Raw genomic sequence first — 26454 nt, forward strand, 5'->3', positions numbered from 1 at the left:
GGTATCGGCCGTTGATGAGGATAGTGCATTGATGTGTTTGGTCATGCAGAGGTCCGCGTCCAGGTAGATGACTAGAGTTTTGACATGTTTCCGGACAGTTATAGTAGTGCCATCCTTAGAGAAGTCGTCTCGGTTATTGAGCCAGAAGTGGGAGTCCACAGTGAGCAGTTGTGTTTTGTCATCATTGACACAGAGATTGTGGGTGGCCATCCACCTTTGAATAATGGTGTGAACCTTATTTATAGCAGTAGCATCATCACGGTAGTTGCCAGTGAAATGGATGAGGATCTGGGTGTCATCCGCAAAGTTGATGTAGGTAATGCCAAGGGAATCGAGGAGGTTAAATAAAGACTTGGTATTGGTATTGAAGAGGGTTGGTGACAGGCAGGAGCCTTGGGGTCCTCCCAGGGGGGCAGCGTTAGGGTCTGCTGCAGAGTCTCATTTGAAGACCCTAGATATCACTAAGAAATGATTTAACCCAAGTGGTAGCCTCTGAGGAGAAATGAAAGTAGAGATAAGACGGCGGCAGAGTGTGTCATGGTCAAGCAGATCAAAGGCAGCCGAGAGGTCGAGCAGGAGGAGAATGGCTAGGTTCCCTGAGTCATGGATGTTGTCTAAATGGATTTTGAGATCTAGGAGAGTAGTTTCAGTACTATGTTTAGGCCTGAATCCCGATTGTCTTGTTCCTAGTAGGTGGTGGTTTTCCAGGAAAAGATGGATTTGGGGGTAGGCCATACAATTCAACACTTTGAGGAGGAAGGGGACGGTAGTGATGCAGTGATAATTAATAGGGACAGTGGGGTTAAACGAGGGTTTCTAAAGTAGAGGGGTAACCAAGCCACTTTAAGGCTGGTAGGTACCGAGTTAGTCTGGAAGGAACCATTGATGAATTCAGTTATGATAGGAGCAAGTGTGGTGGAGCACAGATTTGCAATATGTGCATCATGGCAGGCATCGCCCCTTAAATTGGATGGTTTGAAAGCATGAATAGTTTCAAGCACCTTGGCTTAAGATACATGTGAGAAGCTGAAAGGAATGGAAGGAGGGCGCCAGTATGTTCAGTGATGGTGGTTTAGCAACGAGTTGTGCTTGTTTGGTGGTGATTTTTGGTGGTGATTTTGTCCCTGAGTGTACAGGTTTTATTGGCAAGAGTGGTTTGGATAGTGGAGTACGAAGTTTTATCTGACCTGGTCAGGGAGCAGGATGGGACAGGGTTCTATAGCTCTATGGAGAAAAGTTATTTAGCGTTGGAACTGGAATTAATGAGTCTGGCATTGTAAGAATTGGCTTTAGATGGAAGGACAGCTTTTTGTAGGTATTAGTGGCAATGGAGAGGTTTTTGCAATTGGAGGGGGTGGGGTGTTTCCACCAGAGGTGCTCTAGAGCTCTTTTTTATCTGTGGAGTACAACCAAGTCTTCTGAGAACCAGATTCTAGCTAGTTTGTGTGGGTTTAATATTTTGGGTAGAGGGGGGCATGCACATCCATTGTGTGCAGAAGGCCCTAAGAATAGCAATCAATTATGATCTGAGGGTCATTACTTGCTGGATCAGGGGCCAAAGAAGCGTCAGGAGAGTAGGCACAAATAATTCTTCAGTGAGCTTGCGGGTATTGCGAACAATGGTAGAGTTATTAAGGGGTGTGGAGTTGATGAAGGGGAGGGAGTCTGACAGGACAAACTCAATCAGGGAGTGGTCAGAACAGGGCATGGGATTGATGGCTGAAATAGTGATAGAGGCATTCAAGGAGCATACAACCTTTGGTGTGAGTATGAGCAGAGACGTGCTGCGTGAAGTTTATTTCAGTAAGCGAGTTGGCACGGGATGTTGCTTTAGAGTCAGCGGAATCGTTGAAGCCCAGAGTGAAGACGCTCAGCACGATTGCTTTGGTGGTATGCTTAATGAGCATGTCAAAAGCATGGGAATGGCCAATTCCAGGGTACTTGCAGAGTTAGGCTGCCTGTAGAGGAGCAAAAGGTTGCAAGTGGTCTGGGGGTTGATGGTGAGTTTCGTAAGAAACATTTCGTGGCCATCTACAGGTGGGGTGGGGATCCACCTAACTTGTAGGGATGATTTTGCAACACCACCTTCTTGAGCGCTGGAGCGGTCAGCCCCAAAGATGGGCTGGTTGGTGGGATGGGTAACGAGAGTAGTGGGACAGAGGCATTATGGAATGAAGTAATTGGCTGCACACATTAACAAAACTGTGCTACACTTGATTGGTGAACAGTTATCCTTTTTAGTATTTCGGGTCACATTCAAATAGAAAATAATGAGTGAAAACAAACAGTGCCCTCTCAGATAACATGTGTTTCAACACATCAGTGTCTTTTTCAAATCAGGGCAGATTTAGGCTGTACATTTTGCATTGGTCAAAGGCAACAGCGTTTCAAAGATACAATCACAGACATTAAGGAGGGGTTAAAGGGGCGGAAGTTTCAGGAGTTTTGGAAAAAAGAAAATTAAAATAAAAAGAACACACAGTAAGTTCCAAAGTGCTTATAAATGGCAGCTGTTCAATGCTGTACTATGCATATACTTTTTGCGAAACAATTTGGCTCATGTCAGACCTTACCATAACCACACATTGGATATTTGTGTTGAATAATGTACATAAGGCACGCACGATCTGCTCAATATAATGCAGGCATTTAATACTAGTAGCGCTAAAATGCAACACAGATTCTTTGTTTTTATGGGGATTTGAGCTCATTTTGGATAACCATGAAATGGTTACTTGTCCTGAATATTGTAAATAAGGTATGAACGATGTTTTCACATTAATAGTTATATGCATATTATTTAACTCTACGTATTAGAGACACGTTAAGCTGTCCTCCGTTTTTTCGAGAACGTTTCCCAAACCTAGTTTGAGCCCTAACATGCAGGTTTATCTTTTATTTATTCTTATTGTACCTATACTCCTGACACAATGACTATGATCAATTTACCCTGCAGGAGGGATCTAACCCTTGAATTTTTTTGAACCAATTTTTTGAATGAAATTTAGGTAAGGTCTGACATGAGCCAAATTGTTTCGCAAAAAGTATATGCATAGTACAGCTGAAACTGCTGCCATTTATAAGCACTTTGGAACTGACTGTGTGTTCTTTTTATTTTCATTTTTTTTTCCAAAACTCCTGAAACTTCCACCCCTTTCACCCCTCCTTAATGTCTGTGATTGTATCTTTGTAACACTGTTGCCTTTGACCAATGCAAAATATACAGCCTAAATCTGCCCTGATTTGAAAAAGACACTGATGTGTTGAAACACGTGTTATCTGAGAGGGCGCTGTTTGTTTTCACTCATTATTTTCTTTTTGAATGTGACCTGAAACACTAAAAAGGATCACTTTTCACCAATCAAGTGTGGCACAGTTTTGTTAATGTGTGCAGCCAATTACTTTATTCTGTTACTTTAAGAGGTTGGGGTCTTTGCCTCTTTTTGGCGCACGTACCTGCGACACCTTTTCGTGAATTCAAGCATAAATCAGGCGCACGGTTGAATTTGAGTTGGTAATCAAAACCCCACTTAGCTTCAAGAGGCACTATGGAGGCTGGATTTGGTGGTAGCAAGGATGTGCAAGTGGTGGCTAATGATGAGATCATGGACCTTGGTGGCATGAGCGACAAGCAAGCATACTTTTAAAAGTGCACAGTTAAAGGTCACAGACTGATAAGGTGTGAGCATGGGCAAAGTGTGGAGGGGGGAGGGGTATAGACCAGGTGTAGGGGGGTGAGTGATAAAGGCAAGGGGGCGGACAGGTGGTGCGGTTTGCGAGGAGAGCCTTGCACATCTGGGTTCAACCTCAATGGGTAGAGCAAAATCAGAGGGAGGTGATGCAGTTCCAGATGTGTGAGCTTGGAGCTTGGATAGACGAAGCGGTCCGGAACATGGGCAGGAGAGGAAAGGAGTCAAGCTATTTGGCTGAGTAGTAGTATTGTAGGTGGTAGTAGGCTAGTTGGGAGTGTGGTGAGCGGGGCTAGTGGGGGTGCCTGATATGCCCAATGCAGGGGTATGGATGAGTAGGAGTAGGGGTGGAGTTAGGAAGGATCTGAGGGTTCATGGGAGATGGTGGGGATGCTCTGCATTGTGTGGCTGGTCTAGGTTGGGTGGCGCCATGCTTCAGTGGGGGCCGCAATGGAGTGGGATGGGTGGGCATCGAGGAGCAGCAGCGCAATAGGTCTTAGGAGAGAGAGGGTCCACTCTGCTCTATGTGACTGATTTTTGGCAGGGCAGCGCAGAGTTGCGCTTAGAGCTGCAAAGTGCGCTCCAGAGTGCTGGCCAGAAAAAGTGCTGGCGAAATGGGGTGGTGAGTTCAGGGGGTGTGATTGGACACAGGTGGAAACATCATGACATAGTAACCAATCAGGGCTGGTGAGAATCACCTTTCCTTTAGTGCCAGTGTGAGGTCGAATAAGGGTTTGAAGGCTCTAGGAGTGCGGATCTCTAAGTGGTAGGCGGGTTGTACAGGGTCTGTAGGGTCAGGAAGACAGACAGAGGGGCTGGGCTACGGGGCATACCCAGATATGCCCAGACAGGCATCTTAGTCCTTAAGAAGAGGCCTTGAAGAGACGCCGTCTCAGCCTGCGGGTGAACTTGGAGTCCCGGTATAGGTTGGACGGGTGCCCAATCAGCTGCGTTGGATAGTGCTAGTGGTAGGAGACCACTGAGGGGCTCTAGGTCCATGGTGGCCATCTTGGCATGGAGCAACTGGGCTGCCATAGTCAGATGTTTTGTCGTCCTGGTGGCGCTCCATTTTGCAGCTACCACGAGCTGTAGCAGATGAGCAGCTGAGTATATGTTAGGACATATGCCAGTGTCACATTTGTTATTTGCAGATTAGAAGCATGTTGTTGCATGTATAGCAGTGGTCTTTCAACTTTTTCATACTAAGCCCCCAAGCCCACGGAGTTCAAATAGTATTTGTGGGCCCCCCACCTAGGGCTTAGCCCCCCCCTTTGGAGGCCCAAAGTATGTCTGGGGGGCCCCAGGCTCTTCATAAAATGCTGAGATTTTGTCCTGCTTCTATATTCTATATGAATCAGCCACTGTAATCCCTTTTTCATATTAAGAACAGTCAAATTGATCCTTTTTTATATTGACAACAGACATCTTAATCCTTTTGCGCAGACTGTAGGGTGGGGGGCCTGGACATACTTTGGACAGCCCTAGGGGCCATCCTCCCAGTTTGAAGACCACAGATGTATAGGAATGTGTAATGTTGCATTGTGGTTCCTGTAGTCCAATGTGTGTGTAGCTAGCCTGTTGGGCAAATATGCATTGGCCATTTACTGCAGGATTGTCACTCATGTCCTAGTCCAGTGGGTTGTACTCTGTCATGTGTGGGTTGTGCGGGCATAACCTGCATGTACAGGGCCTTGACAGGGCATGCAATATACATTTGTGGAACCCCCCTCAAATAGCATGTCAATTGTGCTGCGAGAATACTGTGATGGCACATGTACTCACCTCAAGAGCAAAGCTGAGTGCGGACTATGCAGGTTTTCGTATTGAACATCATTTGATCCATACCTCTACAGAGGTTAAGACACTGGGCATTATGATTGAGTCTTCGTTGAGTTCAGATGCCCACACAAGCAGTATTGTAAAAAAAAGCACAATACCATTTTAGGCTACTCAGGTTGATTCAACCTTTTGTCTCTCAAGCCAAGTGCATCACGATAACAAGGGCCGTGCTTATGCCAAGTCTCGACTAGTGTAATGCTGTTCTGGCCAGGGCTAACAAAAGGTGATTCCATAGGATGCAGGTACTGCAGAATGATGCCGTCCGTATCGTTAAAAGTATCCCAAGAGGTGCTTCTGTCAATCAACACAAAAGAGATCTTGACTAGTTAGCCATTGATGAGAGGATTGCTTTTAAGATTAGTATCATCGCCCATAAATGCTTGTACGGGCTAGCCCTGATATATCTTCGGGACAGCATTCAATTGAAGCAGTCCACGAGGATTGCCAGGTCAAGTGACACGATGCTCTTTCGTTGTCCCCGTATCAAAAGAGCTTGGGGTAAGGGTCACTCTTTTCCAGCACTAGCCGCGGCTACATGGAATAAACTACCTGTGGAGCTGAGAATGATCCTGGACCTGCATACTTTTAGGAAGCGTCTGAAGACAATTCTGTTTAAATAAACAAACTTTTTATTTTCCTTTGATCTGTTTGCCCTTGAGCAAATCTTTTTGCGCCCTGATGCCTGTGGGCTTCGGTGCATTATAAAAAGATACATTAATAAATAAATATCCAGGTCTGTTGCCCTCTGTTCCTCTCCATGTATCCTGCAGTGTGCTGTTCCGCAGAACCATGGAATCAAGGGTGGAACCAGGGGAGCAGGCACAGCAGTGTGTGATGATGAGGCCAGGATCACACGTGACCGGGACATTAGGGGAGTGGTACTACTTCTGGTTGCGGAATATCTCTTCCAATATCTGGGGTGCCACCAACTCCACATGGCTGCAGTACAGAGCTGTAATGACATTGGGCAGGTGGGTTGATGCATGAGAAAAAGTCCCTTCAAGGCGTTCAACCTGTGCCGGGGTGGTGGGTCGGGTGGTCTACCAAGAGACATGGCTCATGAGTGCTTCCAGCACCTCCATGAGCACTTTAGATAATGTGGGCTGGGACATACCATGCAGTGTACCCAAAATGTGCCGGAATATGCCAGTTGCCAGGAAGTGCAGGACTGAGACAAGCTTCACCAGCAGTGGTTTGGCTGCCCTTGTATTGATCTGGCTTCCAATGTCATCTTGGATCAGGGTCAGCAGCTCATCAATGGTCTCCCTGTTCAGCTGGTACAGGGCAAGTTACTGTCTGTCTGTCAGGGTCCAGGGTGAAGGCCTGATCCGGTGTATGGGCGCTCACCTTGCATGGCGTCTGCTCTTCCCTCTCCTCCTCTCCTCTGCCTCTTGTACCGTATGTTGCTCTTCCAGACCTACCAGCTCAATGCAGAGCTGGAGCAGCTGCATGTCCATGTTTACAGAAACCAGTGGCAGCACAATGGTGTTGGAAAGTGTGTTTGGGGAAGGTGTGGCCATTATGTACCCTTCCTGAGTTCATTGAGCGCACCAGTGGCCTCATTTACATCAATGGTATACATGTACCTCCACTTTTTAGGTGGAGGTAGCTCCACTGTGTTTTTGACAGTATTAGCACCCAATTTTGGCAATATTACTGCCATTTTCCCAACTTGCAATACAACAGTAAAACTTGTGATTCAGCTGTACGGTAAAAGTGGAGGTAACTCTGTTACCGCTACTTTTAACATATACTGCCAGAGTCCTGATGGCCCCCTTTGTCTGGGCTCACAAAATAATGTTACCTTAAGTCGAGCCAGTGTTCGGTGAGGTCTGGTAGCCTGACCAGCTTTAATTGATCATGCATTAATCCTGCCAGCTCGAGTGCTCGTTGGCAGTGCAGTATAATGCCCTGATTACTTCCCAGTAATCTTCATGACTCCACGTCCAGTCTTCCTCGTCCCAATCATTATGCAATGAGGCGACTGGGACGAGGAAAAGCGAACGTGGATGTAATGCTGATCTGTGCATCGATGTTAGTGCAGAGTGTCGGCTTGATATTAATGAAGTATGTCGATACCTTTTGAGTCACTACTAGTGCAGTGTAATGTTGGCCTGTGGTGGCCACATGGTTGATTTCTAGTGCTGGTTGATACCAGCCTAAGGTTTCATAGTAGTACAGCGGGAGGTTAGCCTATGGTTCTTTGCTCGTGTAGTTCATGCTTGCTGATTTATGATTCGTTAATAGTGCAGTGTAGTGTGAACATCTGGCTCAACACTCCACTAGTCTTAGAGAGTAATGCTGGCTATGGATCGCCTCTAGCAGTGCATGATTGTGCACACTGGATACATTGGCAGCGTAGATTGTCAGGCTTTTTCTTGATTTCTTGATATTATTTTGGTTTCTGCAAGAGACTCCGTGGTAGTGCATTTTGATATTGACCTATGGCTTGAAGGCTGTGCGGTTTGATGCTAGCCTACCGCTTCATAGTAATTCAGGGTAATGTTAGCATGCGGCTCACTGGCACTGCAGTTTGATGCTGTCTATGGCTTAATGGTAGTGCGCTATAAAGCTTGCCAATATGTTCATAGTAATGCAGTGTGATGATGATCTATATCTCAATATTAGTGCACTTGAACGCCAGCCTGTGGCTCAATAATAGTGCAGTTTGTTAGTGGCTAACAACTCGATAATGAAACTGTGAGATGCTGGCCTATCATTCGCTAATAACGCCAGAGGGATTGTGCAATATGACTAAATGGAAGTGTAGTTTGATGGCTGCCTACTTCTTTATGTTAGTGCAGCGTTCTTAATGATAGTGCAGTTTGATGTTGGCCCATGGCCTGAGGGCAGCACCGTGTGATGTCTGCCTATGGCTAGATGGCAGCGTAGTGTGATGCTGGTATATGGCTTGATAGCAGCACACTGGGCATCATTATGAGAATGCTTGTCTTGAAAAAGGTGCCGATACCTTTTCCGGACCGACATACTCCAAGTTTGCTGGTAGGGGCAGTGGCAGGCCTGACCTGCCGGTAGTTCACGCCCCTATCAGCAGAACATTCTCAGAACCCCCGGCACCGTGGCTTCAGTGGTTCGCATCTCATGGGAATGGGAACTTACTGTTACTCCGCCGCCTGTAATAGCCTGGTAATACCGGGATATCTGGCGGTAGATGCGGTAAGCCGAGGTTGCCGGTAGGCCTCGTAATGACCGCCACCAGAGACAGGCTGTCTTAATACCACACTCAATCGCAACTGTTGACATTCTAAATAGAGTGAATAAAGGTAAAGTATTTGGGCTGGTCAGGGTCGGATGGAGATGTGTCAGGACACGCAGGGCCCATTTCAACATTATGTTTGGGCACCCCCTTGTTAATAGTTGAGAAAAACCGCTTGAGGCACCTGTGGGGTGCTTACAATATAATGACGATGTAAAGGATTGCAGTGAGGGGTTAATGGCTGCAGATTATAATGAGACAGGCAGCCAGTTAAGAGCTGAAACACCAATAGCCTAGTTACAAGTTTGGCAGTGCAGAAAAAAAGTGGCAGTAAATCCGTTACCACCACCTTTACTGCACCACCAAATTATGATTTCAGAGGAAAAGTGGTAGATGCACCTTCAGCTTGTTGTTGGAGGTGAACCCTCCACTTTCCCTAAACAAATCGGCAGATTTAACGCACAGTACTTCCACCGGTGGTAAATCTCCCAAAAATCCCCATGTAATCCTAAAGACTCCATTTATAATCCCATGGTAACTCCACATGACCAAGTGGCGTTAACTATAATTCCGTTTGGTGGTATTTCAGTGGGTATATCACCAAAATACAGGCAACCCTGTAATGAGGCCATTAATGTGCACTGCAAAGCTATTACTCGCTCTTTGTCAGCAAGATGCTAATGTAGTCAAAACCGGGATAAAAAGGCAACAAGGTGATAAGAACGTTGCTGGATACTGCAAAGACCCAGGGGTCTAACCTCTCGCCCTGGCTTTTCAACCAATACCTGGAAGCTCTCGCCTACTGCATTTCCATTTTCTGATCAAACTTCCAGTGCTATGTTGATGACACTCAACTCATTTTCAGGCTGTCATCGGCCACCTCCTCTCCCTCCATCATTTCTGATTGCCTAATTGCCATTCAAAATTGGTGTACTGCCAACTATCTTTGTCCAAATGCCAACAAGACTGAGATCCTTCTCATCGGCACACCTTCACCATCCTTTCCCCTTACTCTCTGGCCGGCCTCCCTGGCCCTCCTCCTACCCTCACCTGCGAGGCCAAGAACCTCAGGGTCATCTTTCACTCCACACTTTCCTTCTCCGCACACATCTCTGACGTCTCTAAAAGGTCAAACTTCTTACTCCACCTCCTCGGAGGTACTCTGCCATTCCTCTCCTTCCCCCAGAAGCTCACTGTCTCTCAAGCTCTGGTTCTCTCCAGGTTGGACTACTGTAACAGACTCTTTCTAAATCTACCTGCCTCCACTCTCCGCCCTTTACAACTAATCCAGAACAGGACTGCGAGACTCATCCGTGGCCTCAAGCCCTTGGATCGTATCTCTCCAGCGCTGAAATCACTTCAATGGCTCCCAGTGGATGCAAGGATTACATTTAAAACCCTCTGCATTGTCCGCAAGGCTTTCTGGGGCTTGGGTCCAAAATAACTTCAACTATCCCTCCGCAAATACCTCCCCTCTCGAGCCCTCCGCTCCTGTACCTCTAACTCTTTCAGGGTCAGTCGTTTTTCAAAGAAACGAGCTGGGGGCAGATCTCTGTCTTCGGCTGGGGCCTCCCTTTGGAACAGGCTACCAGCCACCTTGAAACTTGAGCAGAACCATCTCCGGTTACGGAAGCACCTCAAGACCTTCCTCTTTGCTTCCACCTTTGCCCCTCTTCTCCCCTGCTGACCTGTTTTTCTTTCTTGGCACTGTGCACCTGGACACCCTCTGTCCTTCTGGCCTAGTTACCTGCTCAGCCTGCCTCCCTCCTGCACTGCCTCCGGGCCTCCCATTGCACTGGGTTCTGTATCTGTACCCATGCAGTCCCCCACTCTTCCTCTACACTAGTCAGATATACCCTATCTGACTAATCTTGCACTGGCCACTTGCTGGCTGCACTACCATTTTTTCATTGCCTGTATTTATTCATTTATATAACTTATTCTTTTCTCTCCTCTGTTCTGCACTTTCCACTTCTCCCACTTCCACGCACTTTCTCCCTTTTCCCTTCTCCATGCACTTGCACATTCTTAATGTCACTGGGCCTAGTAAGATTGTTGTTTTTATTTTATTTTTTTGTTCTCCCTTGTTCCCCTCCCTTTGCTTGGTCGCACTCTGAAACACTTGTGTACGAGTGTGATATAAATAAAATATCATATCATATCATATCAAAGACTGAGAGAGGTGACGGGCTGAAGCAAAGACGCCTGTAATGCAAGAGCTGCAAGTTGCACATTTAATGTCCTGAATTAAAGTAGTATTTGGCTTTGTCATAAGACTTCCAACATGGGTGCAGCTGCTCCGAAATCGCCCACCACCAGGCTTCAGACCCATTTGAACTGAAACATTTGAAAGACCCTGACATCATCCCAGGGGCTGCTGATCCCTTTAAAGTCAATGGAGGTAGACATTTTAGATGTTGGATGGAGACATTTTCAGTGATGACATTGAAGTATATGGCGGTACGATGGTTGTCTAAGAGTTCAGAGTTAGCAAGGTGGGTGTACAGTAAAGCTAACCAGGAAGGTCATATTTGTAGCACCACAGACTGGTGTGGTGGTACGAGGGCATCCAGGAAGGGATTCCTATTTTTGGCATCCAAGAATGTTCTTGGCCTTGTGCTTGGAGCCGGCGGAATCTCGTGTGTCCTCAGCGGGTAGAGCTACTATCTCCGGGTGCTTGGGTGCCCCCTGACATTCCTTCCCAGAATCCCCAGGGAGCAAGAGAAGCCCAAAATAGACAACTGAAGCGCCTTCATGAGCCAATGGTGCTCTGTCAACAGTGGAATATAACATCGAAAACGGCTTCTCTAAAGGCCTGTGTCAACACGCCGAGATTGTCAACTGCCCACTGTCTCTTAAAAGGGAGGGCTGGGATAGAGTCAATCACGTGTGAGGCCAGTGCCCTTGAAAGCGCGGTAGCGCCGGGGAGGCGCCAGTCACAATAAAAAGGTGCCCCTTTTTTTATATGCAGCGACAGAAAATGGAGGTGAAGGAGTAACTATAAAAAATAAAGATGTGTGCATATTTACGCTGTAGGATGTTAGCTCGCAGAGGAAATACAATGTAACGAAACTGGGGCTTGTAGAACTCACTTTGCTATTTTTAACCAGAGAGAAGGGGGGTAAACACAACACAGGAGAAATCCATCAATGATTTGACTCCTGGTGGGACTGGCATAGCTCTTTATCCTGCCACTAGAGGCAAACCCTGAATCTGCGAACTACCAGCTGGGTTCCATGTTGCCCTGTCAGCAGGGGCAACCTGTACATAATGGGTAACGGGGCGTCGACAACCCATTTTGGACGAGCTGCTGCCAAGCCAGCCCAGTAAAAACGCTCTGTGCTCCCTGAGCTGAGCTCCTGCACTGGCGTCTTCTTGTCTGTGCGCCTGTCCAATGGACCATGCAAAGCTGGGGCGTTTTTCATCCCCAGCCTTCCATAGGAATGCAGGCTAGGGTACTGCAGCTCTACATGTGTGAGGGGGTGCTCCTGCGCCTTCCTGCAAATATAGAGGTGTCAGGGCATCCTCCAGGTCACGCTCCAGCTCTTGCGCGCATTTGCGGCAACCAGGAAGTGTGGATAAAGTTGCATGGAGGCGGCTGTTGCAGAACCTGGAAGAGCGGATTCTGGACCGGGGTGCCTGCAGGACTGGTAAGAAAAATAAAATATGCATGTGTGCGTGGCTGCGTGTAGGATGAATGAGTGTGTGGTTTAGAGTGAGGGCCTCATTATAAGGCTGGCGGCTGCGGTATGAATGGTGCCGGTAAGGCACCGGCACCATTCATACCGGGCTCCTGGCGGGTTGTGCGACCCACTCATCTTGTAATGGGCCAGTTATTGCCCAATCGCGGGAGGCGGTGCTGGTGGCGAGCCATACTCGTAATGAGGCCCGGAGTGTATGTTGTGTTGGTGTGTTTGTCAACAAGAAAGTGAATGTTGTGTATTAATGCATACATTTATGAATGTGTGAAAAAGCACCCTTGCTCCAGCGCCCCCAAATCAGAGGTCTGATTAAGGGGTGCGGATGGAGGTGGAACCCCCAAATCAGATTCATTAATTCAAAGGACTGCTCACCAGCACGGTCCAAGGCACTTCCCGTGCTGGTGAGCTGGCCTCTTTCATGCTTCCTGTGCTGGCCTCTTTCATTTAATGAATCAAAGCAGAGGCCCGCTGATGAGCGGGCACTCACAGTGCTTTTGAGCGGGACTTAGATTTTAGAATTAATCAGAATTAATCAAGATGCCTGCTCACCAGTACAGTGATCTGGCATCTGATTTGGGGGTGTTGGGGAGAATTCTCTTTTCTGTGCTTATGCCCTTCAGCCTTAGAGACCCCCAGCTCTTTTGCTGGACTTTAAGGATTTTGATTTTTATCCTGGAGTGAGTGAGACCTTTTTCTCACTTTCTCATGTATTTTGATATGATTTGGACTGTGTGTTTCTTTGTTTTTGAAGTCTGACAAACTCTATAGTCATCTACGTTTTGTATAGTGACACACAACACCTTCAGTGCAGTGTCACAGAGAAGGCCTTTGGATTTCTCATAAGGTTTAAATACCTTCTCTTGGGTGAACTACTGTTCCCAAGAGTAGTAAAGAGAAATTGACTTTACTTACCTGTTTTCCTATGTAGGTCCAGTACACCCCATTTTATGTGGAAGTGCTGGGGGGTTACTTAGTAGCTTACTCATGTAAAAAATGTTATGTTACCCTGACGACTTTAAATGGCTGGTGGCAGTGGTTTAATTTTCCTACCACTGTGTGTTTCTACCGCAGGCTGAACCCTCAGCTGCAGTATAGCACCCATGGGTGACTATTGTGTCAAAATAGCCTCGCTCTTCTTGTTTTCACCATTTCTTGCTTGTGAGGTCTTTCTTGGGTTTTACTATGCGCGCCAAACCAGGTTTAACCCTTTTGTTCATTTTGTCTTTGGCGGGTTTCAGTACTGAAACCCACCTCTGGCTCCATTGTGTCTGGCAGGAAGCGAGGGAGGTGCACCAAAATGCCCTTTGTCTCCTTGGTTACCTCAATGCACCCAGTGCTGATTGGCTGGCTGGCTGTCCTTGCAGGAAAGCCACCCTACTGTGCGAGTGACAGCTAGGCTGCGAATGAATGGGAGAGACCTGCATAAAAGGCAAGGTTTCCTGGACTGAAGGCAGAGTTGACCACTGGATGAAACATCCGATGAAGGAATCGTGAAGAGAAGCTTGCTGCATCCTCCTGGACCATTGAACTGCCCGGTGAAGCCCTGCTGATGTGCTGAAACTGCTTTTCTGAATCGACTAGAGAAGCTTCGAAGAGGACGACTTCTTCCATTGGGTTGGTGGGACCAACTAATCCCAAGATGAACTTTGTTGGAGGACCTTCCCGAACTGGCTGTACGTCCTTGCTGTTGCTGGTACCGAGTGCCAGGGGTCGGGAAATCTGTAGTCGAGTACATCGTCTTTAAGCTGGACCAGAGCTCCAGGAAGATCCTGATGACCCTCCTGAATCAGGATGGCCCAAGCCTGCGTCACCTCACCAGAGTGCTGGACTCAATAAGCAAGGGAAGCCCATCAAGTATCCAACAGCCACTGTGGTGCTATTTGCCGGTAGCTGAAACCACAAAGTGCTGCTAAACTGAAAAGAGCATGTAGCCGCTGACGACCTTCGAAATGCAGTGCAGGAGTCCTCCAGACGTCCTCCCTCTTGTCCCCACGACTGAGGCCCAGGAACCCAGGATCTGTAAGACTACAACCAGAACAGAAGCCAGCTGGATCCTCTTCTTCAAACCTAAGGTACTGTGCTGACTATGGGGTACTTACCTCTTTTCTCTGTAGCTTGCTCTATCTCACTTGGGACTTGCAGTAGTTGCTTTTTTTGTAGAGTTGATCTCAGCTCTGACTTTCGCAAGCCTAACAGCTTGCGGCCCAACAGTGATTTTCTACAACTCTCAAACTTTGTGCAAGACTTTTTGTGCTATCTAAAGAAGTGCCTCAACTCCATGTACATTGTTCAAATTGACTTTGACTGTCCTGGCTCCATGCAGACTCTTCTGACTCATTGACTGTGATTCTAACTGTCCCTCATAGGTGGTGCATACGTTTACCTTGTATTGCTGGGAAAGATCTGATCTAGACTTCATTGGGATATTGAAAAGTGCTCACATGCTTTGGGACTCTGTTAGCCTTTTTCCTTCCCTAACCTTTTCTTTTTCTACAATCTCAGAATTTGTTAAGTATAAAAAGTGATAAATAAATGCCAATACTGTCCTACAAACTGAAGTCACCCCACGGTTTAGGAAGTGTATTGACTACATCTCTAACGAGTATCTACTTGCTTCATCTAAACCTGAGAAGGTGTTATGAAGTGTATTTTGATTGTTGCATATTGCCCTTTCTAAATAAGGCTTATTTAAAACTCTCCGTTAAATAAATAATACATATTTGACTAGAAAGCCTTGAGTGTACGTGTTTTTGATTACTTGTATGTGTGGATTTCAATGCTACAGCTCTACAGCTCACATTTGCCTTTCTTGAGATAAGTCTGGCTGCTCAGTCACTCTACCAACTTGTGTAGTACAGACCCATACCAATATGTGGGTTGCCTAATACCAAGAAGACAAGACTGGTGTAGTCTCCCATGGGGTTACTGCATACAATCTTGCCTAACAAGGGGCACCCTCCTCCCCTGCATTCCCAAATGAATTGGGGATGCAGGGGAAAGGACTGTACTTTTTAATGGGCATCAATGTTAAAGCAAACATGAAATCATGTTTGCTTTAACAACGAAGCCGAGTAAATAAAGGCCAGGCCAGAGGCATGAAGCATAACCAGACTGGCTGAAGAAATGCAGTCCATCTAGCCATGTAACAACACTTATTTTGATAAGTGGTGGTACATGGCTACACTGGACTGCATTTCTGCAGCCAGTCTAGCTACATTTTCTGCCTCTGGTAAGGCATTTTTACAGGGCATTTATGACAAAGCAAGTATGTTAAGTGTTATTATGTGGCTAGACTGTCATTTTGATGTAGCCAGTCTAGCCTTTTCTTACTGTGGTATGGCATGTTTACTGGGCATCTATGATATAGAAAACATAAGTATTATTACGTTTCAGACACGTTTTCTTATTGTGGCAAAGCTTGTTTTATGGCAAAACCAACAGGAGTGTGTTATGTGCAGGTACTAGCATATGGCGACAGAACCACCCTGGATATGTTTTATTATGTCACAACTGGTATTATGTACTAAACAGACATTAATATGTTCTTTTATGTGAATACTGACATCTTTAGGTGCAGCCAGCATGGACATGTATGGGCACAGCCAGCATGACAAGGTTGTGTGGTGTATAATGTATCCTTTTAACCCTTTATTCAAAAAATGTTCTCTGAGGAGAACCCCGCCCGAACCTTTCTTGGTTGGTTTGGGTTTTCTTGCCACCCTCGGTCGCTCACACACAATTGCAGCAAATATTTACTCCTCGCCAATTAATACATTCACCATCCGCCACTTCCTGCCAGCATAGCCAAATGCTTCAAATCCAGAAATCCGATTAGTCATATGAAATGTTGATTTCTGCCAGTGGAATAGCGAATGCTTCTGATATTCACCCACTGCCAGTGGCTAGGAAACTTCAGGATCCATTGCGTTTCTTCTGGGATCTCAAGTCTATTAACATAGCTTTAAAGGATAAGTTACTCATTTGTAACAGTGGTGCTCCAGCGCTGGTCTCTAACCCTGGATCACAAGCTTTGAAGGCGCTCACAAGGGCGCGCGTCTTATGGACTTCAGGCCCAGCATTAGGGCATTTCATTACTGCCATTAAAATGGGCCCCCACACCTTGAAAGGGAGGGTGTGGGGGCTCCATGAATCTGAAGAAGAAAGATCAATTGCCTTTATTAAGTGGTCATTCAGGGTTTAGCTCCTCTGCCTGCTCGCTGATTTTCTTTGTTCTGCTGGGCAGAGGTCAACAACCCTGTCCCATGATAATCACTAGCTACTAACTAATCCCCCATTGCTTTATCTAGGATCTTACCACAGAATGTAAACATGAGGTGAGGTTGGACATATGCACATATTCGCCAAGGAAGCATCAGTCTTCACAAACTCAGGACTGTGTCACTTTAAATGGTCATTTGCTGGACAAGGACAGACCTCTACAAAAGACACATTTCACGGTGCAGCTCACGTTATGCAACCTCAATGACGAAACCAGGGAAATCACCCAATGAAATGTGAATTCCTTCACTGAACTAATTCTTCCTGTTCTTTAATATATGGACTGTGTGATCAGTTACGTGCTTTAGGGATAGACTGCACCAAATGAAACTGCTTGTGCCCCAGAAAACCTATTTACCATTTTGCATTTCAAAACCTTAAACTACACCAGATCAATGCATTTTTGTTGGCAACATATGCAAGTGGTTTTTCCCAGCTGTAGTGAAGGGGGCCCCCAAACATCATTTTGAAATGGGCCAAACATATTCTGTGGGACCGGCGATCTTTAAACATGTTCATTTAAAAATGGCGCTAATGTCACTTCTCGGTCGCTTCAATGATTTATGGAGAAGTCACTTAGTTACTCCACAAAGGGTCTTCAGACTTGCGTTTAGATTGCAAATCCCATGCATACGGTCCTGATGTCGCCCCTGTTAGGTGGTGATGGGTGGTGGTCCCCCTGCAGCGTGAGTGGGAAGGAGATGGGGTTCCAGCCGAGTCTTGATGTGTGTTGAACGCCTCGTAGAATAGAGTCGTGTTTATAGATTTCCTGAGGCTGGATAGGTTGACGAGGCTCAAAGGCATTCCAGAGTAGATCTCCAAGTGCCCTGATAGTTTTCCCTCCATGATTCCTTCATTGCCATTGGCGCGCTTAACCTCAGGGGTGTGCTGAGAGGGCCAATCATATAGGCTTGTTGCTACTCCTGACTTAGCATCATGAACTTGATGTGTTGGTTGACTGGGACCCATAATAGTTCTCTCAGGGCTGTTTAAGATTAAGATGGAGTCTTGCCTCCATGTTCTGAATCCTTGCCGGCTAAAATATTTCCACTTTTGAGGCCGCAAATTGATAAGAGCAGAATAAGTGAGAAGAGAGACCAGCGGTGCCCTTGCATTTCCACTTGGCGGTTAGTACACATGTAGCCTACTAGGGCTCGGCTAGATAGGGCTACATGCGTGTCCCCTAAGGGAAACCTAGAAATAAAGACACAGACGCCAGGGTGTGCAAATAAAAGACTTGTGGGTGGTCGGGAATAGATAAAGAACAATAGGGGATGTGGGTTTGGGGTGTGAACAATCCCCCACAAAAAAATCAATTTCGATGACTTTTCTCTGTAAAAAATACTCAGAAAAAAACCATCAAAATTTCACCCATCGATGAAATGGCATAGAACCGAATGGAATGTTCAGAAGAGAAGACAAAAAAAAACAAGAGCTCCCCTGGACATGAATGTGCTGGTCAGGGGAGAACATTCAATGGGAAAAAAAACGCTAGGGATGCAAACCATTGGAAAAAGACAAAAGAGAGGGCGCATAGAGGAGAGCTCTCTGAGGGGCCATAGCCTTGTGCGCCAACCAGGGACTGAAGATAATTTCCAGCCTGGCCATGTGTGGGGGGCAACCAGGCGTTTGCATTGTGGGCCCAATCTTGAAACCCCCCTGGGTCGCATGCGTGGGTGGTCGGGGGAGAAGTTGCTAACCCATCCGGGTTGCGTGGGCTGTGTGGCCCTAACGAAGCAGCATAGCCGTGCTCTCTGTCAGTCCGCCCCGGGCCAGTCAGGATGGGCCATGTGAAGAAAAGCCCTCCCTGGCTGCACCTGCCAGGTGGGCCAGTGGGTGAAGAGGAAGAGAAGACCACCCCACCTTCTGCGGGTGCGGCAATGAAGGAAGCCCTGGGCTGCCAGTGCGACCCAGGTGAAGGAAATTCCTGGGCTGCCGGAGCAGCTCAGGTGAAGACAATTCCCGGGCCACTCAGTCATTGTGGCCCAGTTCAGCACCAGTCCCGGGCCGCTCCATCATTGTGGCCCAGGTGAAGAGGAGGGCTCCGGCATGCTGGCCAGAGGCCGGTGAACACATGGCCTGCCCCTTGTGTCAGTCTGGCACATTGCAGAGGGAGTGAGTGCGCGAGGCCGGAGACAGCACCAGGGGTATGATGGTGACAAAGGTAGCGTCCCCATAGCAACAGGGACGCCACTGGAAGAAAAGATGGTGCCGGGGCATACTGGATTGTGGGCAGCCCCCAGGGCAAGGGGCTGCCAAGAAGATAATAACGAGGCCTCAGGCTGCGGCAGTGTTTGTTGGCTGAGCCAATGGCATGGGATCACCGAGAAGATATCAACAGGCCACAGAGTCATAGTGGCGAATGTGGCAGACCATCTGGGCACGGGGGTGCATAGGTGTGTGGGCCACAAGCGGTCAGATCGGGTGGCCCCACGTGGTGGACGGGGTCACACAGAAGAATAAACTTGTGGGAAGACCCCCCTTCCATCAATAAGGACAGCACCATAAACGTATTGGAACTGGATGGTTGACTGCGGCAGTCACCCCATGTAAAATACTGTTTTATATGGTTTATTTGTTGTCTGTTTAAATGTGTATTTACTGGTATAGATATCTTTGAATAGCTTGTAAGTATAGGACTTTGAAGTTAGGAGTTTATAGGAAATGCTAAGGAGGGAGGGATATTTATAGAGTTAAGAGGAAGGGATAGAGAGGGTGTTAGGCCCCTGGTGTGAGGTAGGTAAGGAAACTGGCAGCTCGCCTGGGGCACAGTGAGAGACCTGTGATATGGGGGCTGAGGGGCATGTGGACAAGGTGTTGAACTGTGCGAAGGGTGGCGGTCTTCCTGGAATGGTTTTCATTCTGTTATGTTTGGGCACAACCGATTTCCATCCTGGTCTGACAACTATGGGGGCCCTGTGAATCTTTCCCACTGCACAAGTGTGGTGCCGGTAGCTTCAAGATTATTCATTTGCTGTCAATCCTCTCTGACATAGTATATTGTCTGACGTCAGGCTGTCTTTTATGTTTTAATAGTGCAGGCATGAACAAAAGAAGTAGTATAGGCGCCTCTATGTTTTCCCCAAATTCTAATTTCCCGTGGAAGATGAGAATTCCTGCATTTGTGAATGAGGAGCAATGATTTTGTTGACGTGGCTGCTCTTTCTCTGTTTGTTTTCTAAGGTGTCAGTCTAGAAAAGTAGCCACCCCTCGAACAGAAGGCAATGCAGGATAATTGGTTGGCCGAAGACCAACCGCCTCATTTAAAGTATAAAGAATATATGCCCATTACTTTTTACGTAGCTATTAGTTCAACTAGAGTGCAGCCATTTTAAGGTAACCAGAATCGCCATTTTGTTTTCTCTATGTTTCTCTTTAACATCGCCACTTTTGCCTCATGTAAAACTGCTTTGCTGTAGATATTATTCCGCTTCAATGGTCCAAGCTTATTAAAGACATGTTGAAACATTGCGCGAGGAGCCAGACAGAAAAGCCAGTTTTCCTCCTTCACATATCCTTGGAAGCAGGGAACAAGGTATTCTTATCAGTACATGGATGCCAGTGAGTCTCCTTAAAAGAATAGCAATGCACGAAACTAATATTAAAGGGTTTGAATTATGTTCTTCTTTACGGCCCCCCTTCTGAGCGCTGTGAGCCCCCAGAGAGCAAGCTGACCTCTAGAGCGTGAATCGAAACCAGGAGATACTAAGGCCTGGAATGTGTCAGTGCCCCTACGCGCAGCTTGTCCATGAAAACAGAAGCGCTGTGTTCTCACAAATAAAGAATAGTGTCTGTAAATTCGAGATTGCAAACTGTTACTAAATATGGTGATCTAAAGTGTCATATTTGTCACCATGGTCAATCATCGCCTCCACTTCAAAGGGAATGAATTAGGGGCGGCATTGAATGTGTCAAATGTGTCATTGCTGATTGTAAAATGCTCATTTTGTATATATGTAACTGATGTACGATTTTCGCTCTCTTGCACCCCCTGAGGTCTGTTAGACACACGTCGCGGAGCGTGGGACCATTTGGCCAACTGAGACTATTTGTTTTTGCAATAAACCCTAGAATTTGGGAATACAACCTTGTGTCTGGCGTATCAGTTCGTGTGTGGTGATTGTGCCTTGTTTCCACATCCGAGGGTCCCTCAGGGGCCCCTTCAAGATGGCGCCCGAATAAGGACCCTCCCCCACTTGTTCCATCGTGTACGTTGCAAATTGATGAAGGCGGCAAGAATGGCGAAGACGGGAGCGATCGAGCCGGGATCAAGAGGTGCCCGGGGCGCCCTGCGAAAGTGATGAGACTCCTTTGCAGATCTGCACACAGCTGATCCCTGATCGACGTGCCTGGCGAGTGAACAAGGGGGCGAGGGTCCCGAAACGAGGCAGTGCCGAGATACGCAGACACAACGTCATTGGTTGCGTCAGTATACGGACGAATTGTGTCATGCCCCGATTCGTAAGTAATCCTGATATTGGTTGAGAGTTGATTTTGCAAAATCAAATGCCCAGAGTAAGTTTGATTAGCCAAGGGTAAGGTTAAAACATGCCTGGGGTATTGTCCACCTTAGCGGGTTTTTTCCGCTGCGGCGGACAATCTTTGGAAACTGGCCAGGTTGCTCCTCGGGGGGAACGCCGGCTTCTGATATGTATGTGAAGTATGGTGTGGGAGCGATAATGTTTTGTGAAATTTGGCATAAGCAAACCAGAAAGCAGGAAGACCTTCAATGGCCGACGAATGGTAGTTTTGAGATGGATCGGATAGATAACCTGGAAAAAGTTTTGATAAGTAAGAAAGCGCGTCCTGCGGCACTTGATATCCTTAGGGATTGGAGGAGGGAAGCAATGTTCCGATTTAGAAGTAGAGAGAAACATGCACGCAGGCATAAACCAAAAGCAGAGAGAGCGGAGGAAAAGGAGGAGGAGGAGTGGAGCAATAGTTTGAGAAAGGCAAATAGACGCGACCAGTTAAATATTAAAATAATATATCCACAGAGAGAGTTGCATTCATTAGATGAATTAATAAACAAAATACTAACCGAGACAAAACAAGGCCCGAGAAGTGAAACTAAGAAGAATACGTCAGTAGCCGTCATCCAAGCCCCTCCTATTGCTCAGCCTGTCCCAACTACAATACAGTCACAGGCAGTGTCAGTAATTGTACTGCCCTCTAGTCAGCCAGGCTCGAGTGTTTCGCAACCATCACAGCCCCAGCAGATCTCTCCTGTGCCCACTGCCCCTTCCAGACCTTCCGCTCAAGGGGGTATTTCTGTTCCGACTGCGCCCCCCATAAGCGAATTAGAACAAAGAGAGTGTGTGAAAGTGACCCGCAGCGCAATTAGCAAGGAGAGAAAGCGTGAGCTGCAAGAGCAGGCGGAAATGTATATAGACGAGAACGAAGGGACGGCCATGCTAGCGTCAATACATGACTTCAGGAAGAGCAACGAAAAACAGGTATTGGAGAAATGCATGGGGGAATATTTGTCGGCGCAATGGAAAAAGTTAGTTGGGAAGTTACCACCTTAGCGATTGTTGGATTTGAATGCATTGGCCCGTTGTAGAGGGAGAGATGAGGAAATAGAAGAGCATGTGAAGCGACTGTTTGAATTAAAGAATGAACTTGATGAAGAATATTCTGAAATACTTGCCACACTGGGGTACAGGAGAAAAGATATTGAGAGAAGTAGGAAGAGAGCGACTGGGTTTTATATGCAGAAATCCTTGCCACCACCGGGACAGATAGGTGATAGGCAAAGATTGCGAGTGTGTATGCGGAAAACAATGAGATGGATGTCAAGCCCAAGGATTTCTGTGGGTGAAATAAATGAGATATGTAATGAGTACCCTTTACAAATAAGAATAGAAGCCCTGCGAACAATAGTGGCAGTGTTACTTCAGCAGGTAGCAGGACATAACAGAGGAAGGGGAAATGTGCACAGCAGGGGCAATTTGAATATGCATGGAGGGCCTCTGGGGTTAAACCAATGTGCATATTGTAGAGAGGAAGGACACTGGCGGGCACAGTGTCCACACTTGCAAAATAGAGGTGGATGTGGTCAGAGGAGACAGCACAGGCATCCAGTAACAAATGGCCATAATAGAAACCATGTACAGCAGCACCAGAATAGTCAAGGGAATGGAGCACAAAATCAGGGCCAGGCGCCGATTCAAAATGCTTTTACTCAGAGTCAAAATTATCAGGCCAATCAAAGTGGAAACAGAGGAAGAGGCGGAAATATTTTTGATATTCAGACAGGTGCATACTATAGTAATAGTAGTGATTACACCTCGAATGATGTGTTTTTACCCCAATAGGACAGCCCAGGACAGGGGTCGGAACCAGTATCCATTCCCGTGAATCAGAAAGGACCCTATGTAGAAATGAAAGTTGGGAATGAAGAGCATAGATTCCTCGTAGACATGGGGGCACAGAGGTGCTTGATAGATCATCACTTGGTTCCAGATATACCAATGTCAGGGCAACAAAATATCTCTCTAGGGTTCACAGGCACCCCAGTAATAAATCCCGAGTCCAAATCAGTAGCAGTGACAATAGGGCCTTTTACTGAACATTGTCCATTTCTTTTGACAGAGAATTGTGGGGAAAACCTCCTAGGATTGAATCTATTGAAAACGCTAAGCACGGTTATCCACTGCACACCAGATGAGGCATTTTTGACTATTTCTCCTCAGAGTGGGCCGACTTCTGAATTTGTGACAAAATCTTTAACAGGGGAATTGAGTGAGGTGCCAACTTGTATTTGGGCCATGAATGACAATGATGTGGGATGCTTGAAAATAGAGCCAGTGAAAATTGTTTTGAAAGAAGGAGTGATGTTACCACGTATTCCACAGTATAAAATTTCAGCAGAAGGGGAGAAAGGATTGAAAAGTATTGTTTCTGATTTGATGTAATTTGGAGTGATTGAAGAAATTACAGGCAGTGTATAAGAAAGGGGGTAATGAGGTACCGTACCGTTTCATAATTGATCTCCGTGCACTAAACAAAGTAGTAGATCCCCAATTTCCGTTAGTGCCAGATCTCACTACGATATTGACAATGATCCCTGCATCGGCAGAATACTTTAGTGTTATCGATTTGAAGAACGCTTTCTTTAGCATTCCAGTACACAGAGAAAGCAGGTATTTATTTGCTTTCACTTTAGGAAGACGATCATTCACACGCATTCCACAGGGCTATATTGAAAGTCCAAGCATATACAGTAGAGCATTGAAAGAACAGCTAGACATGCACACTGTGTGTTGTTGCAATACATTGATGATTTGTTAATCGCTGCTGACACGGAAGAAATTGTTAAAAAAAGGTACTGTCTCATTATTGACCCATCTAGCTGTGCATGGCCATAAAGCAAGCTTAAACAAATTCCAGTACTGTCAGAAAGAAGTGGCTTATTTGGGTTACTTACTTTCAAAGGAAGGGACAAGATTAACGCCGGAGAGGATAGAGAGCATTTCTGGTATGCCTATTCCAAAGATGCAGAAGGAAGTCAGAGCTATAATTGGCATGGCTTCATATTGCCGTCAATGGATTGTGAATTTCACCTTAATTGTAAAACCAATGGTGGAATTGACAAAAAAGGATGCTGTGATGCCTTTGCAGTGGAATGAAGAATGTCAGAAAGCATTTCACTTGCTAAAAAACATTTTGAGTTCTGCTCCAGTTTTGGGCATACCGAATTATGAAAAGGTTTTTAGACTGTTTGTGCATGAGAACGAAGGATGTGCGTTGTCTGTCCTAACACAGGAACAAGGTGGAAGAAATAGGCTGTGCGGTTATTTTTCTTCTGGCTGGACCCTGTAGCGCGCGCACTACCACAATGTTTGTGAGCTGTTGCAGCGGATGGTATTGGGGCACACTTTAATTCTAATGGTGCCAAATGCCGTAGATGTTCTACTCAATAGAACGCAGATGCAACACCTCACCTCTGCTAGATTGACTAGATATGAAATTGTATTGTTCGCCCCACACATCCAAATCATGAGATGTACCGCTTTGAATCCAGCAGAATTAATGGCAATGCCAGGGGAAAACATTGATGAGACTGAATCACCTCCCTATGATTGCTTAATGGTTACTGAGGAAGAAACAAAAGGGAGAATTGATCTACACGATACGCCACTAAAGATCCAGATGGAGAACTGTTTTGTGATGGTTCTTGCTTTAAATTACCTGACGGCACTTCAACCGCCGGATACGCTATCACCACGTTAAAAAGCATTGTGGAGAGTAAAAGAATCCCATACAACTCTGCCCATGCAGCAGAGATAATTGCCTTAACAAGGGCTTGTGAAATTTCAGAGAACTTGAGCGTAAATATCTACACTGATAGCCAGTACGCCTTTGGCGTGGTTCATAACTTCGGCCCACTGTGGGCCGAGAGAGGGTTCCTAACATCACATGGGGCTAGAATTCAACATGGCCCTTTGATTGTACGATTACTGTCTGCACTTACGTGTCCAAAGCACCTGGCGATAGTGAAATGCGAGGCGCATAAAAAGGTGACATGCAGAGTGGGAGAAGGAAACGCATTTGCAGACAGAATTGCGAAACAAACTGCCACTGATTTGAATACAAAAATGTTAACAGTACAATTGAAGGAAGTACCCTCTATGATAGAAAATGGAATTGTAACTGTTAGAGAGATGCAGGTGGAAGCTACCACCGACGAAATACAGGGATGGGCCAAGGGCTCTGCAGAACTAGACTTGGAGGGTTGTTGGGTGGACAAGAAGAGCGGGAATTGGATGCTGCCGAATGCTTATGTAAATGTGATGGTAGCAATGGCTCACAGTGCCACCCACATCTGTGCAAAGAAAATAGTCCAACATTTAGCCACGGTCTGGGAAAATCCTGGGAAAATCCTCTCATAAAAAAGAATGCCGAAAGGCTAGTACAGAACTGCATAACGTGCCTACAGCACAATGTGGGGAAGAGAACGGTGACTCCAACAGGAAGTTTCGGACCTCCCTCTATGCCATTCGAAGTGATCCACTTTGACTTCATAGATATGGAGAGATGCCAAAACCTGAAGTATGTTCTGTTGATCATATGTGCATTCAGAAAATGGGTGGAAGCGTATCCATTGAAATACTGCACAGCCATGAGCACGGCGAAAGTAATGCTAAAAGAGTATTTCTCTCGCTTCGGTCTGCCCCGTGTCACATGGTCGGACAATGGTCCGCATTTTGTAGGTGCAGTAATATTGCAGATTTGTGCAGGTCTCCAAATCGATAAGCGATTCCATTGCTCCAGGCATCCCATGAGTGCCGGACTTATTAAACGTCATAACGGCATCCTGAAATCCAAAATAAGTAAGATTTGTGCAGGCAGCAAGCTAAGTTGGGTAGATGCATTGCCAATACCGTTACTGTGTATGCGAACATCAGTGCAAGCCAGAACGGGGCTCTCCCCATACGAAATCATAATGGGAAGAGCGGCGAATGTGTGGTGTGCACCGCAGCCGAAAAGAATGAGAGATGAAGAATACCCTGTGCTCAGCATTTATTGTAATCTGTTAGTAAAAAAAACTGCGTTTGATTCATCAGCAGGTACAGGAGGCATTACCGGTGAGGTACACTGGTCCAGGACATGCATTGGAGCCTGGAACCTGGGTGCTGATTAGAAATTATGAGCGGAAAACATCGCTGGCCCCCAGGTGGCGTGGGCCCTACCAAATCTTTTTGACCACGCAGACAGCGATACGCGT

The sequence above is a fragment of the Ambystoma mexicanum genome, chromosome 10 (genome assembly GCF_040938575.1).
Source record: "Ambystoma mexicanum isolate Mex_15411 chromosome 10, UKY_AmexF1_1, whole genome shotgun sequence".
NCBI classification, from domain to species: domain Eukaryota; kingdom Metazoa; phylum Chordata; class Amphibia; order Caudata; family Ambystomatidae; genus Ambystoma; species Ambystoma mexicanum.